Genomic DNA, 12,764 nt, shown 5'->3' on the forward strand with positions numbered 1-12,764 from the left:
AATTCTTCCCGTTGTGCAATATTCATCTGGGTTTGTGTGTAAAGAATATATTGTTAAAATTGGAAATCCAGACCCCTTTGGTAGAAAACGTTTGTACTGAAGATACCTGCAGGCTCTGTCCTGCAAAACAAATTTGGATATTCTATTATGCTGTAACAGTTTTCTACTCCTGCAGAGGAAAACTATTACATCTCAACTAGCCTTAAACCAGTAATGACTGATCTTAGAAGCAAAAGAGGGAAAATCGATTTGAAATCTTTTGTTGCATGAGCCAAAAAAAAAGGCTTTTGGTTAGTTATTAGAAAAATTATTGCTTTGATGCTTGGACTGCTGGTTGGTGTTTCATCAGTGCTTAATTCACAGCACTGGGGGGAGCTTTTATCACTTAACTGTTCTCCCTAGTGTGCAGCTTTACTATGTGGAGAGAGTTTATGTGTAGAAGAATATTAAAAAATAAAAAATATATAGGCATGCCATTTGCCATCTGATAGCGGAAAAACTCCTGGTGATGCCTTAACAGGAGGAGTAGAGGGAAGATATCACTCATCACAGTAATGTTACTTCTGAGTGAAGACCTGGAAGTGATGTCACTACATCAAGCGACACTCTAGGAATTTCCCAAATCTCTATGGTCTTTACCATAAAGAATCGGGAAATTCCTAGAGTGTCACTCAACATAGTGTTGTCTTTCCCCCATGCCCCATCCCCAAAAATCTTCCAGTGTGCCAGTCACGTGTCTGGCGGCTCTATCGCCTATACATACTACTTAGGGAAGAAACTTCCAAAGCACTCCTCTATCCCACTTAGATCTAGCTCCTGAAGAGGCCTGGTCCAGACAGGTGGCAGAGTGGCAGAATGGACTGTACCACTTCAGCTTGCATGGAAGATTACATTTTTCAACATTCCCCTACCTTGATAGTTCCCTCTAAGTGGAAAAGTAGGGCCAGATTTGTGGAGAGTGCTATTTCCTGATGTGTTATGTTTCTTATTTATAGCAAATGTTTATAAAACGGAACAATAAAATTGTGACACTCACCCACACCCACACGTTTGAACTGGTACAGTCCATTATATCATCTTAGAATTCTACTGGTCCTCATGCTGCATGTGTAGACCAGGCCTGAGTGCAGTGGCCTCTCAGGTACCTCCTGCCATCGTTGACACCAGAGGGCTGTATACTGATAGCGTGCCCTGCCTCCAAGGTGTGCAGATAAGGTTGAGCCTGGCTACTGGTGGGAAGGCTGGGGGCAGGGCACGTAACATCAATGATGTCACCATGTTACTTCTGGGTTGTACCACAGTTTCTGGTAATTCCTAGAGCTACTCTTCTAGTCACATAGTGATGTTGGCAACATTGCTACTTTTTGTTTTATTTTTCTTCCATTGCTGCTTGGAGCAGTGGTAGTCGATGGGGCTTGCTGGCAGGTGGCTTCCTGACATAGCAATAACCCTTAGCCACTGCCTTGCATTGGTTTCCCTCTCTCTTTTTCCCTTTCAACGGCAACCCTGTAAGGTAAGTTAGGCTGAAAGAGACCAACTGGCCCAAAGTCACAGCACCATGGGGATTTGAATCTGGGTCTCCCAGATATGAGACCAACATTTTAACTACTACAGCCCAGGAGAAGGCAGGAACTCTTCCGTTGAGCCTAGAATGGACATCTCTGTGTCCTCCAATACTTTTAAATATATTTTATCTAAATTTGTATTTCAAACTTCTGCCAGGGATCCCTAGTAGAGATGGGCACAATCCAAAAAAAATTAATGATCCAGCTGATCATGGATCGGTGCTGGCAACAATCCCGAATTAACGACCCGCACCGAGTATCTCCCGTTCCCGATCCGTGGATCGTGGATTGTGGAGGCAAAAGCAGAGGGGCGCCCCACTGTTCCCAGCAATACAGGAATGGTGGGTGATGCCAGCAGCATCTGTGTTTGTGTTTGGCCATCTGTGTCTGGCTGTCAGAGCTGCCTATCAGGGTTTGCAGGGATGAGATTGGAGTGCCCATGGCTACAGAACACCCCCTTCCCCCTCCCTCCCCTGGGTGTCTTCTCCCAACTGGTGACTGCTTTGCTGCTCCATGGTTGGAAGGAAGCCCTGCTGATCAAGGAAAGCTGGACTTCCATTCTGGTTTCCAGGGCGACAGAAGGAGGGCAAACAGAGCTCAGGCATTCCCCTGGCTCCGTTGCCAGGGGAATAGATTGCTGACGCCTGAGTGTCTAGATCCCCGATCCGAGCCCAGACACCCCGATTCAGGCCCCTCCCAATCACTGGATCGTTGGCCGTGGACGATCATGATCCGCCGGGTCACGATCACGCAATCGCCATTATCGTGGGTTTTTTCCAATCGTAATGTGGATCGTGCCCATCTCTAATCCCTAGTCCATGAGCACTTCTGGAATTTTGAGAATAGGTAGTGGGTACCCCAAATGGCTGCCATAGGGCGGAGTGTGTGACCAAACGTACGACTGCCCTAACTGGTTGGTCCAATCTGAAAATGTCAGGAGGTGCCAAGTCAAATATCTTCCTGCAACACAGGCAACTGTTTCTGAACAGGCCCTCCTCGCAAACACCAAATGATGTCTTCTGGGATCCTCTAAAGCACTTCCTGCTCTGATGAGGAACAGGACACCAGCCCACCCCTCACTTCCAAAGCACAGAACAGAGGGTCTCTTTGGAGGAATGGTGGCCCGATCTGGGTTGCTCATGGACATGTGTGCTGTGGAAGCCATGATGATGCCACTTCTGAATGAAAAACAGAAGTGACAGGGTCTCAGCATGGGCTGATTTGGCTCTGCTGAGACCCCGTAGCTTCCTGTTTTCAACTGGAAGTGCATCATCGGGGGGGGGGGCCTCGAGAGCACTTGCACACGCCATTTTGCCAGAGGATTCCCTACCCCCACTACGGGGCTAGCATTCCTAATGAGGAAGCCAGGATTGGCTTTTTGGTTTCGAGAAGTGGGTACCAGGAAACGCATCTGTGGTTCCACATGGGGGATCTCTGTGTTAGACACTATGGGGACCACTTTTTGGTTGAAAAACGGGATTGAAAAAATGTGGAACGATTTTGTGCTTAATCATCCTTTTGTGGAAGGATTTTGTGCTCAATCATCAAGAGTTCGAGCAAGAAGAAGATCCAGAATCTGAAGGGGGGAGAGGGGAGGAGGGAGGGAACGCAGCTATTGTAGCTGTTCAAAGAGAACTGAGACCGAGACGCGGGGCGGGGCGGGGGGGGGGGAGAAGACCTGATCCTGACTGTAGTTTGTATCTTATAAGATCTACCAATCTAATAGCATATTAGAAAGTTTAACTTTAATTAACTGTATTATGAAGGGAATTCAATACTTGTAGTTGTAGTCTGTGTTCTTATGTTGTTTTTTCCCTCTCCCCTTGTTTCCTTTTTCCTTTTTCTGTTTGTAGTTTGGATGTTAGTAATTAGAAAATTAAAAGAATTATAAAAAAAAAGAAAAAATGTGGAACGATTTAACATTTTTTGAATTACACGCACATCCTCACATCCTAAAATCGTAAGCTCTTGAATTCCACCAATTCATTCAACACAATGGACATGAAAACTCTTCCCGTACTTCCTGTCCTAAGAAGAGTCATCTTAGACTTACTGCTGCACCTTTTCATATGTAACCTCCTCAGTTCCTTTTATTGTGAGAGTGTAACCTGATATACATCCTCAATGAGACTTCTTAATCAATCTAATCTGCTAATTCAGTAAGTGAAATAATAGAGCAGCGCTTCAAAATCGAGCTGCACCACCTGCGGCTGAGATCTTTTACATGTTCATGAACTTGAATAAGATAAAACCTGGGAAATGTTTAGCCTGGAGAGGAGACTGTCAGATAGAGGATGGCAGGGAGTTGTTTTCCATCGCCCCAGAGGGTTGGACCAGAACCAATGGGTTGAAATTAAATCAAAAGAATTTTCGGCTAAACGTTAGGAAGAACTTCCTGACAGAGCGGTCCATACGTAGAACAGGCTTCCTTGGGAGGTGGTGGATCTCCTTCTTTGGAGGTTTTTAAGCAGAGGCTAAATGGCTATCTGACAGCAATGCTGATTCTGTGAACCTAGGCAGATCATGAGAGGGAGGGCAGGAAGGGTTACATCAGTGCTTAGTTCTCGTGGACCCTTCTTATATGCCCAGGGTAAGGCTGATCCCAACCTTGGGGTCAGGTAGCAATTTTCCCCAGGCCAGTTTGGCTAGAGATCCTGGCAGTGTTTTGCCATCTTCTGGGCATGGAGCAGGGGTCACTGAGGGTGTGGGGGGAAAGGTAGTTGTAAATTTCCAGCACTGTTCAGTGGGTTGGACTAGATGACCCTAGAGGTCCCTTCCAACTCTATGGTTCTATGATTCTAAACTTCCAGCTCAGTAGGTTCACTTAGCTTTAAATTATTGCTTTCCCAGCCCTATGGTGCTTCTGTTTGCCCTATTTTCTGTTTGGGTAAGCAAAGGCATATTACACCCTTCTCCCACATGCCAGCTTTTTAAAAAATGTTTGGCAATTCATTCCCATTTGATTTGGCCTTGAAGTCTGCAACCTTATGTGTACTTACTCGGAAGTAAGCTTAGCTGAACTCAGCAGGGACTGCATCTGAGTATGGATTGAATCAGGCTGCACATATGACACATTTGGATTTTTAAAGGTAATAACATACGTTTTTTAAAAAAAAATATTCCAGGAGCCGAAGGTTTGAGCTTCCCACGCACAAACACCTGCTGTGTATCTTAATAAATATTTTTGTTGTTTTCGAAACATCCAGAGAGTTACACTTTGGCTTCAGAGATATCTTTACAGTGATTACTGCAGAAAGCAAAGCTATAGTACTCCCTTTTCAGGCATCGTGTAGAAACACAATTCTACAAGAGGAGTAGAAATAACATTGGCAGATGATGATGGCGATTTAGCACATGGCTCGATCCTACTAACTTTTCCGCTGGTGCAAGCAATAAGTAAGTAGGCCTCCCGAGACATCTATGCTGGTGGTAGGGCTGCCCACCCGGGGCTGTGAAATTCCCGGAGGTTTAGGGGTAGAGACTTCTAAGAATGTGATTTGGGGAGAAGAGAGACTGCAGCTGAGTATAATGCTATAGAATCCATCTTCCAGAGCAGCCTTTTTCTCCCGTGGCGTCGATCTCCATAGTCTGGAAATCAGTTGTAATTGCAAGTCTCCAGCCTCCAACTGGTTGAGGCAACCCTAACTAGGGATCCCCATGGACAAACAGTAACGCAGTATGAGCTGCAATACGGACAGGAGATTACCTTTACTCTCTCTTGCGCTAGCAAAAACCCTGTTAAGTTCCATCCCTAGGTCTCCACTGTATTTGAACTTTAAACTCTACACATCCACATGAGCTGGAACATGATGTAGGGAAGAGGCATGACTTAGTGGAAGAGCTCATGATTTGCATGGTCCTGGTCTGGTCCCTGGTATCTCCACTTAAAGAATCACAAGTAGGAAGTGTTGGGAAAGATCTTCTGCCAGAGAGCCACGGCCAAAGAGAGGAGACAGTGCTGAGTTGCATAGGCCTGTGGTCTGACTTGCTATAATGCAGTTTCATGAACCAGGGGAGGGGTTACTGCTAGAGTCTCTGCTTTGCATGGTCCCAGGTTCAGTCTCCAATTAGACAATCTGGAGAGTCTCTGCCTGCCTGAATGGGGGAGGAGCCATGGCTCACTGGTAGAGGATCTGTTTGTCCTGCAGAAGATGTCCAGATCATGAGAAAGTCCACCACCAGAGATCTTGGAGAACTGATGCCTGTCAGAGTAGACTAAGAGCCAAAACACACGTTAAGAAAAACCTAGGTTCAGCACGTGTTCTCTTACCTCAAGGTTTGCCGGGATCTGTAGGAGTCCTGGAAGCTTAAAGTAGGCGTCCTGGAAGCTTAAAGATCTGTAGGGGTCCTGGAAGCTTAAAGTCCTGGAAGCTTAAAGGATCTGTAAGCGTCCTGGAAGCTTAAAGGCGTCCTGGAAGCTTAAAGCTTAAAATACAGGCACCTGTATTTCCCTTTCCCTTTTTGCTGCTCTGTAAATGCTAAACTTTAAGCTTCCAGGACGCCTACAGATCCCAGCAAACCTTGAGGTAAGAGAACATGTGCTGAACCTAGGTTTTTCTTAACGTGTGTTTTGGCTCTAACTTTGATAGAACAATGGCCTGACTCAGAATAAGGCAGCTTCATGAGTTCAGTATGAATCGCTGTGATTAGTGTGTCCGTAGAATCAGAACCATAGAATCATAGGGTTGGAAGGAACCTTCAGGGTCATCTAGTCCAACCCCCTGCATAAACAAGGAAAGTCACACCTACCTCCCCCACACACACACGCCAGTGACCCCTGCTCCATGCCCACAAGGTGGCAAAACTCTGGCAAGATCCCTAGCCTGGCCTGGTGAAAATTGCTACCTGACCCCAAGGTGGCGATCCTAGAAGGAGAGGTGAAACTGATAGAGCCTTCGGGAGGCAAAGAAGAAATGAACAAACCCTCTGAGGAGAATCTCCCTGGCTCTGTAGAGAGGGAAATTGACAGAGCCTTCCGATCTGTCTTTTAAAACAGCTTCCTGGCTAACATTGCGACTCCCTTCACATGCACATCCTCGTGTAATTCGTCTCTTGTACTTTAGCTCTTAGTCTCTTACCATGAAAACCCCACCAGGGGTCGCCATAAGTCATCTATGACTTGAGGGCACTCTCTGCCACCAGATAACAAAATATGTGTGAGGAATCCTGCTGCTGCTGCCCAGTTTGTGAAAACTGACTATCGGCTTTTCTGAATCAGTGTCTTGAACGTGCAACGTTATAAAGAGGGAAAGAGGAAGTATCCATGCAAAAAAAGGGGACAGACTTTCCATCCTTGAACAAAAACGTCATATCTCAGTAAATCAGCCACATCAACCGTCTCAAAGTAAAGAAGTTCCTTTCTGCTGAAGTTCACCTGGGAGTTCACCACTGCTCAGGGTGGAAACTGCCGACAATCTGATGCCGCCTTTTAGAGACTTGGCTTTTTGATCTTACTCCTCGCTCTGCACGCTGGAGTCTAAATATAGATTTTTCACTCCTATGCCTACATGCACGGAATTTCTCCATTATTTATTAAAGAGGAAACTGTAGCGAAAAGGCTTTTTAAAAAAAGATCTTTAGCCAGAGTTAGCTGGCTATAGAACATCACAGGTGGGGGACAGAGGGAGGGACCAGACTTTGAGCCTCTTCAGATGTTACAGAGAGAGCCCTCTGGAAACAAGACGCAAGACTTCCACAGAAGCATGAAGTCAGCCTCTCGAGTTCTTCAGAGCTCGAAAGACAGAAATGATTTTTTTTTTCTTGGCGTTTGGTTAGAAAAGTGAAAGCCACTGTGTGGAAGGCCACTGTGTGGGAAAAGAGGTATTGGATCCTGGGCTGCCTTCTGAAACAGCTTCTGGAGACTGACACAAACAACTTCTTGGGAGCCTAGATCCTGTTAAGATGGGGCTGTGCCACAGGGAAACTCATTGCTCAGAGGAGTGAGTAAGCTCAACCTTTATAGAAGTCAGGAAGTATCACACGACCCACTCTGGCCTATTGCACCTAAAAGCCTGTGTCAGTAATCTGGCTGGTAGGAGCCATTCTGGAGATCTTCCAGAACGACAACTGATCTCCAGACTACAGAGATCAGTTCCCCTGGAGAAAATGGCTGCTGTGGAGGGTGGACTCTATGGCATTATACCCTGCTGAGGCTCCTCCCCTCTCAAACCCCACGCACTCCAAGCTCCACCCCCCCAAATCTCCCGGATTTCACAACCCGGAGTTGACCACCCTAGTGGCTGGTCTGGATTACGTCCGTAGCCTCTTCCCTTGTGATCACATGGGTTACGCACGGCTGACACAGCATGGGAAGCACCTGGAAGGAGCAAGGAAGTGGCTGCTCCCATAATACGACGACTTGGACCATCTCTGACCCTGAGGTGATGACAGAAGGCTGGACCTAGAGGCAAATAACACAAAATGCTGGAAGACTGCTGGCTGGAATCCTGTTGCATATTTCCTTGGTAAAGAGCAGCTGTGGGGGGCAATTCAAATCAAGTACACCTTGTAAGGAGAGAGGTAGTTAGTTCCATTTTCCTGATTTCAAATGCCTCCTTGAGTTTGCTTGTGGCCTACTGGTGCGAACATACAAGGTTGCCTCCTGCAGAAGTGTTCCCCTTATGATAGCTCTTTCCTCCACTGCAAGGGGCCTTCCATCAGCAGAAGATCCTGTTGCATCAGCGAAAGGCTCCTTGCCACTATTTGTCCAATGGATATGCAGGATCCAACCCGCAGGTACATAAAAGGCCATTTGCATCTTTTCCCACAACAGATCAAATCGCAACTCCGGGGTAAGGTATTTAGGATCAGGAATCCAGCAGGAGTGAAAAATAGCTAAATCCCATTCACCCACATCCCATGGCCCTGATCCTATCCCAACCCACTTTTACCTGCTATTTACAAAGGAGTGGTTCGACTGAGAATCAGCACTCTGCTGGTTCGAATCCCACTACTGCCATGAGCTCGGTAGGTGGCCTTGGGTAAGCCACTTCTCTCAGCCCCAGCTCCCCAGCTGTATTGAGGGGATAATAACAACACTAACTTGTTCACTGCTCTGGGTGAAGCACTAATCTATCTAGAAGAGAGGTATAAAAGTGCAGTTATCATCATCATCATCATCATCATCATCATCATCATCATCATCATCATCATCATCATCATCATCATGGGTCTTTGGATAATGCGTCTGATTTGACCCTCAGAGATATAATAGGAAAATGCACATTAGACTGCAAAAACGTATAAAATGACCAATGAAGAAACCATTTCTTTGTACTGAATGTAATTCTGGGGCAGGGAGGCTGGCTATCAGAAAATGGACTTAAAATTCTCACCCCAGAATTCTTGAAAGGGATAGAAGCAAGGGGGTAACTGCACACATGATGCAACAGCGTAGCTTAGAACAGTGCAAGATTTTTGGCAATTGCAGAAGCTGAATCTTGCCAGTTCTGGACTAATGAATAAAAATAAGTAGCCCTTATTATGCAACAGCTCCATGTTCTGGGATGAACACCAAAAAAGAACAGCAAATATTAACTCGGGAACCAGAAACAGGGCCAAACTGGAGAAAATGAGATGCATGCGGAAGGACGGTCTCATAAACAACAATACAGAAATAAGAGTTTAATCCGATAATGTGTGCCGACCGTGGAGTAAAATTGAAATGAGACAGAAACAGAGCTGGCAGATTTAAGGATTAACAGGGTCGTCACAGACAAATGAGCTGTTTGGTGCAGGTTTCTTGTGCAAATCCATTTTTCTTTTCTTTTTTTTTTTTGCAATACTGTTTCCAAGCAAACTGAAGCCAAACTACTGAACTCTGGTTCGATCACGCCTCCCTCTCATATTATATTTCCGTTCATGTTTAGGAACGTAATTCTGCCAAAACGACTGCAGGAAATAAACAAGCTCAAAATCCACCAATGGTGAATATTATCTAGATAGGCGATTCCCAGCGTGGCATCCGTAAGCCCCGTGGTGCCTGCTGATGGATTTCCTGGCACCTGTCTACATCTTTGAAAAAATGTCACTATCCCCAAAGCCAAGTGCCAGTCCTGGCTTTCCTCCAAGTTGCTGGAGTTCAAAAGAACCCAAAAGTCATCACCTTTGGGTCTGCAGGGAACAGGTACCTACATCATAGAGGACAATGGGCTCGGAACCTCCAAGCATTTAAACGACTGGCCTCAGCACAAAATCACATTTTGTGATTGCCTCCCTGTGGCAGCCATTTTGATGCGGTGCCTACTGCCAGTTCTCAAAATTCTAAAAGTGCCCATGGGATCGACAAGATTGGGGACACCTGATCTAGGCAGAATCATAGATGGATGAACGGCCTGCCCGAGAAGGTCAGGAGAGCCCCCACCCTCCTGGCTTTCTGCAAACAATGCAAAACTGAATTATTCAAAAAGGCCTTTTTTCTCAGCTAAGAGGGGGTATTGTAGGAAAGGGATCCCAGATGTTTCACTAATGAGCTAGAAACCGTAGATTTCACCATTATGTTGCCGGACATATTATCTGTTGCTTTAAATATCCTACTTGTGCTTTATGTTGTTCAATGCAAGTCCTAGAATTGATTATGTTCTGTTTCAGCAATTCCTCAACCCCATACTGGATCCTTGCTAATACTACATCTTTATAAACTTATAGGCCGTTTCCACACTACTTACCTTCATCCAGAATGCCACGGAATGTCGCGAACCCCCCCCCCCAGAAGATAGCGTTTTCTCGCACGAGTTTTGCGCAATGTTGTGCAAAACAACGCTATCTTCTGTGTTTTTTTCATACATCCCACGGTGTTCCGGATGAAGGTAAGTACTGTGGAAACGGCCATACTCTTTTACCCTATGACATTGTTTATGGAAATGTTCTTGACACTGTATGGAAATGCCTGCCCTTGTCCTTGCCACTAATTGTACTAATCTCATGCTATGTAATCCGCCTTGAGTCTCAGTGAGAACGGCGGAATATAAATAACATACATACATACATACATACATACATACATACATACATACATACATACATACATACATACATACATACATACATACATACATACATACATACATACATACATACATACATACATACATAGTTGTGTTCTGTTGCCAGTGGCTGTTACTGTCTAAGAGGACAACTGTGGCAGGATTGCTGTAAACTAACAAGGCCATTTCACAGATGACCTGGCCCTACACAAAGTAAGGAGTAGGGAGGATAGCAACAACCTGTCTTCCTGCCTCCTGTACACACCATGCCTCTGACACTAACAACAATGCATCTGGTCGCTTACTGTGTTGATGGTACCGAATGAGATTTTCTTAAATTGTGTGACTGTCATGTAATGTTTTCCCATGTCAGTAGTTTGGGTATTTGAGTTCTACTGGTTAATATGGGGTTTGAAATGTGTGTTTGCTGTGGTTTAAAATGCAGACCTCTGAAGTAAGATGGAGATCGGGCTGGATGGGTGAGTGAAGTGGGCTGTGATCGGAGTGGAGTGAACTGCAGATTAGTTTGTGTGTTGAAGGAGAGTCAGTCAGGTTCAGTGAATCTCAGTGCAATCCTAAAAAGAGTTACTCCAGTCTTAGCCCATTGAAATCATGCTTATTAATTACTCTGAAACCACTACACATATGGACTTAAATATAAACACAGTTTCTGGTTAAGTAAAACTCCTGTTTCATCTAGAATAAAGGATCCCTTTTCTACCTCACAGCCACCCCCACATGCTGACTGTTCTGTCATCCTACCATCTATAACTAAGCCTTTATTTCAGTCAGATTAAGAGAGAAAAGGAGACCCTTTGATGGCAGTGAAAATCTAAGCGAACACTAACGAAATCAGGGAAGTAATAATATGCAGATCACATAGTTAAAGAAGTTTTTTGACTGAGGAGACAATGGGCCGAAGCTATTATCATTAAATATAATTGCAGAGAAGATGGAGTCAGTAAACCTGAGTAGACAGCATGATGAGGGGGCCTCTCTGGATGCTTGAACCCCAGACTCGTTGCTTGCCTTAGTTTCTATCATTAATTGGGGTGTCAGCTGTTCATTTGCGATGTTCATGGTATCAGCTCAGTCGATAGCATCCGCCAAGTCATCTGTTAAAGTGTGCATTTTTCATTATGCAGCTTCTTAGGCCTTTGCAATGTCTTTGTTTTTCGCAGAATTAGCTCTGCTAGAAACTAATTTTAGCAATTTCCAGAATGACTGAGATGTTTTTGTGGGTATTTTTAGGGACACATTAAAAAAAAAAATCTCCCCATCTGAATTTTATCCTATTTTATAGCCTTGAATTGCCAGGTCCTTTTTTGTCTCCCCTTGGATCAGTAGAATGTACTGAGCAGTGGTGTAGCATGGGGGGGCAGGGGGGCAGTCACCCCGGATGCATAATTATTGGGGGGTGCCATGCCGAGGAGAGCCTGAGCTGCATCTGTGGGAGGCTGCCTGCAGCTTCGACGGGGCGGCCGACTTGCTGGGTGCCAAGCTGGCCCTCCTGCAGTGGCTGCTGGCCAAGGAGTGCAGCGAGCTGGCAGTGGCGGTGCAGGCAGCTGCGCTGTAGGGCTAAATTGCGGGAGCAGGCATAATTATTAGGGGGCAGGGCGCTGTGCCAAGGAGGCTGCTCGTGCCACCCTAGCCACCTGCCATGCCAACAGGGCAGCCAGCTTGCTGCGCACTGAGCTGGCCCTCCTACAGTGGCTGCTGGCCAAGGAGCATGCCAAGCTGGCAGTGGCTGCACAGGCAGCTATGGCAGAGGGCTGCCAGATAAGGGATGGGGAGGCAAGCAGCCCGAATTGCAGGAGTGCTCCTGGGGGGCGGCCGCACCCTGCGTGATGATGTCACTTCCTGGAAGTGACATCATCATGCAGTCCTGGGAGCCACCTCCTGCCAGGAGATGCCTTGGATGCTAGCAACTTACGCTGTACCACTGGTACCAAGTGTAAATCTAAGACAAGCAAAAAGTCAGTCTGGCTTAAGCCCAGGTCCTCACCTTCTAATAGGTTGGCCAGTCAAAGGAGGCAGTTGGCAAGCCAAGAAGTCTTGTAATTGGCCATATGTTACTGATACACTGGAAGTCAGTCAGGTGATCCCAGACCCAACAGGAAACTATAGCTCGGGGCAGTGCAGTTGTTACATGCAGGCTGGCAGGTGCAAAGGACTGGTACAGGAGGACTCCTTCCTGATGTTCAAGCCTTCCAAT

General features: G+C 46.0%; 1 protein-coding gene across 2 annotated transcripts in view; it reads left to right on the forward strand.

The window, feature by feature from the left end:
• Positions 1–12,764, forward strand: part of DLG2 (discs large MAGUK scaffold protein 2) — a 526,395-nt gene that overhangs the window by 397,498 nt on the left and 116,133 nt on the right. The gene's annotated exons all lie outside the window — the stretch shown is intronic.

Source organism: Eublepharis macularius, chromosome 3, assembly GCF_028583425.1.
Source record: "Eublepharis macularius isolate TG4126 chromosome 3, MPM_Emac_v1.0, whole genome shotgun sequence".
Lineage (NCBI taxonomy): Eukaryota > Metazoa > Chordata > Lepidosauria > Squamata > Eublepharidae > Eublepharis > Eublepharis macularius.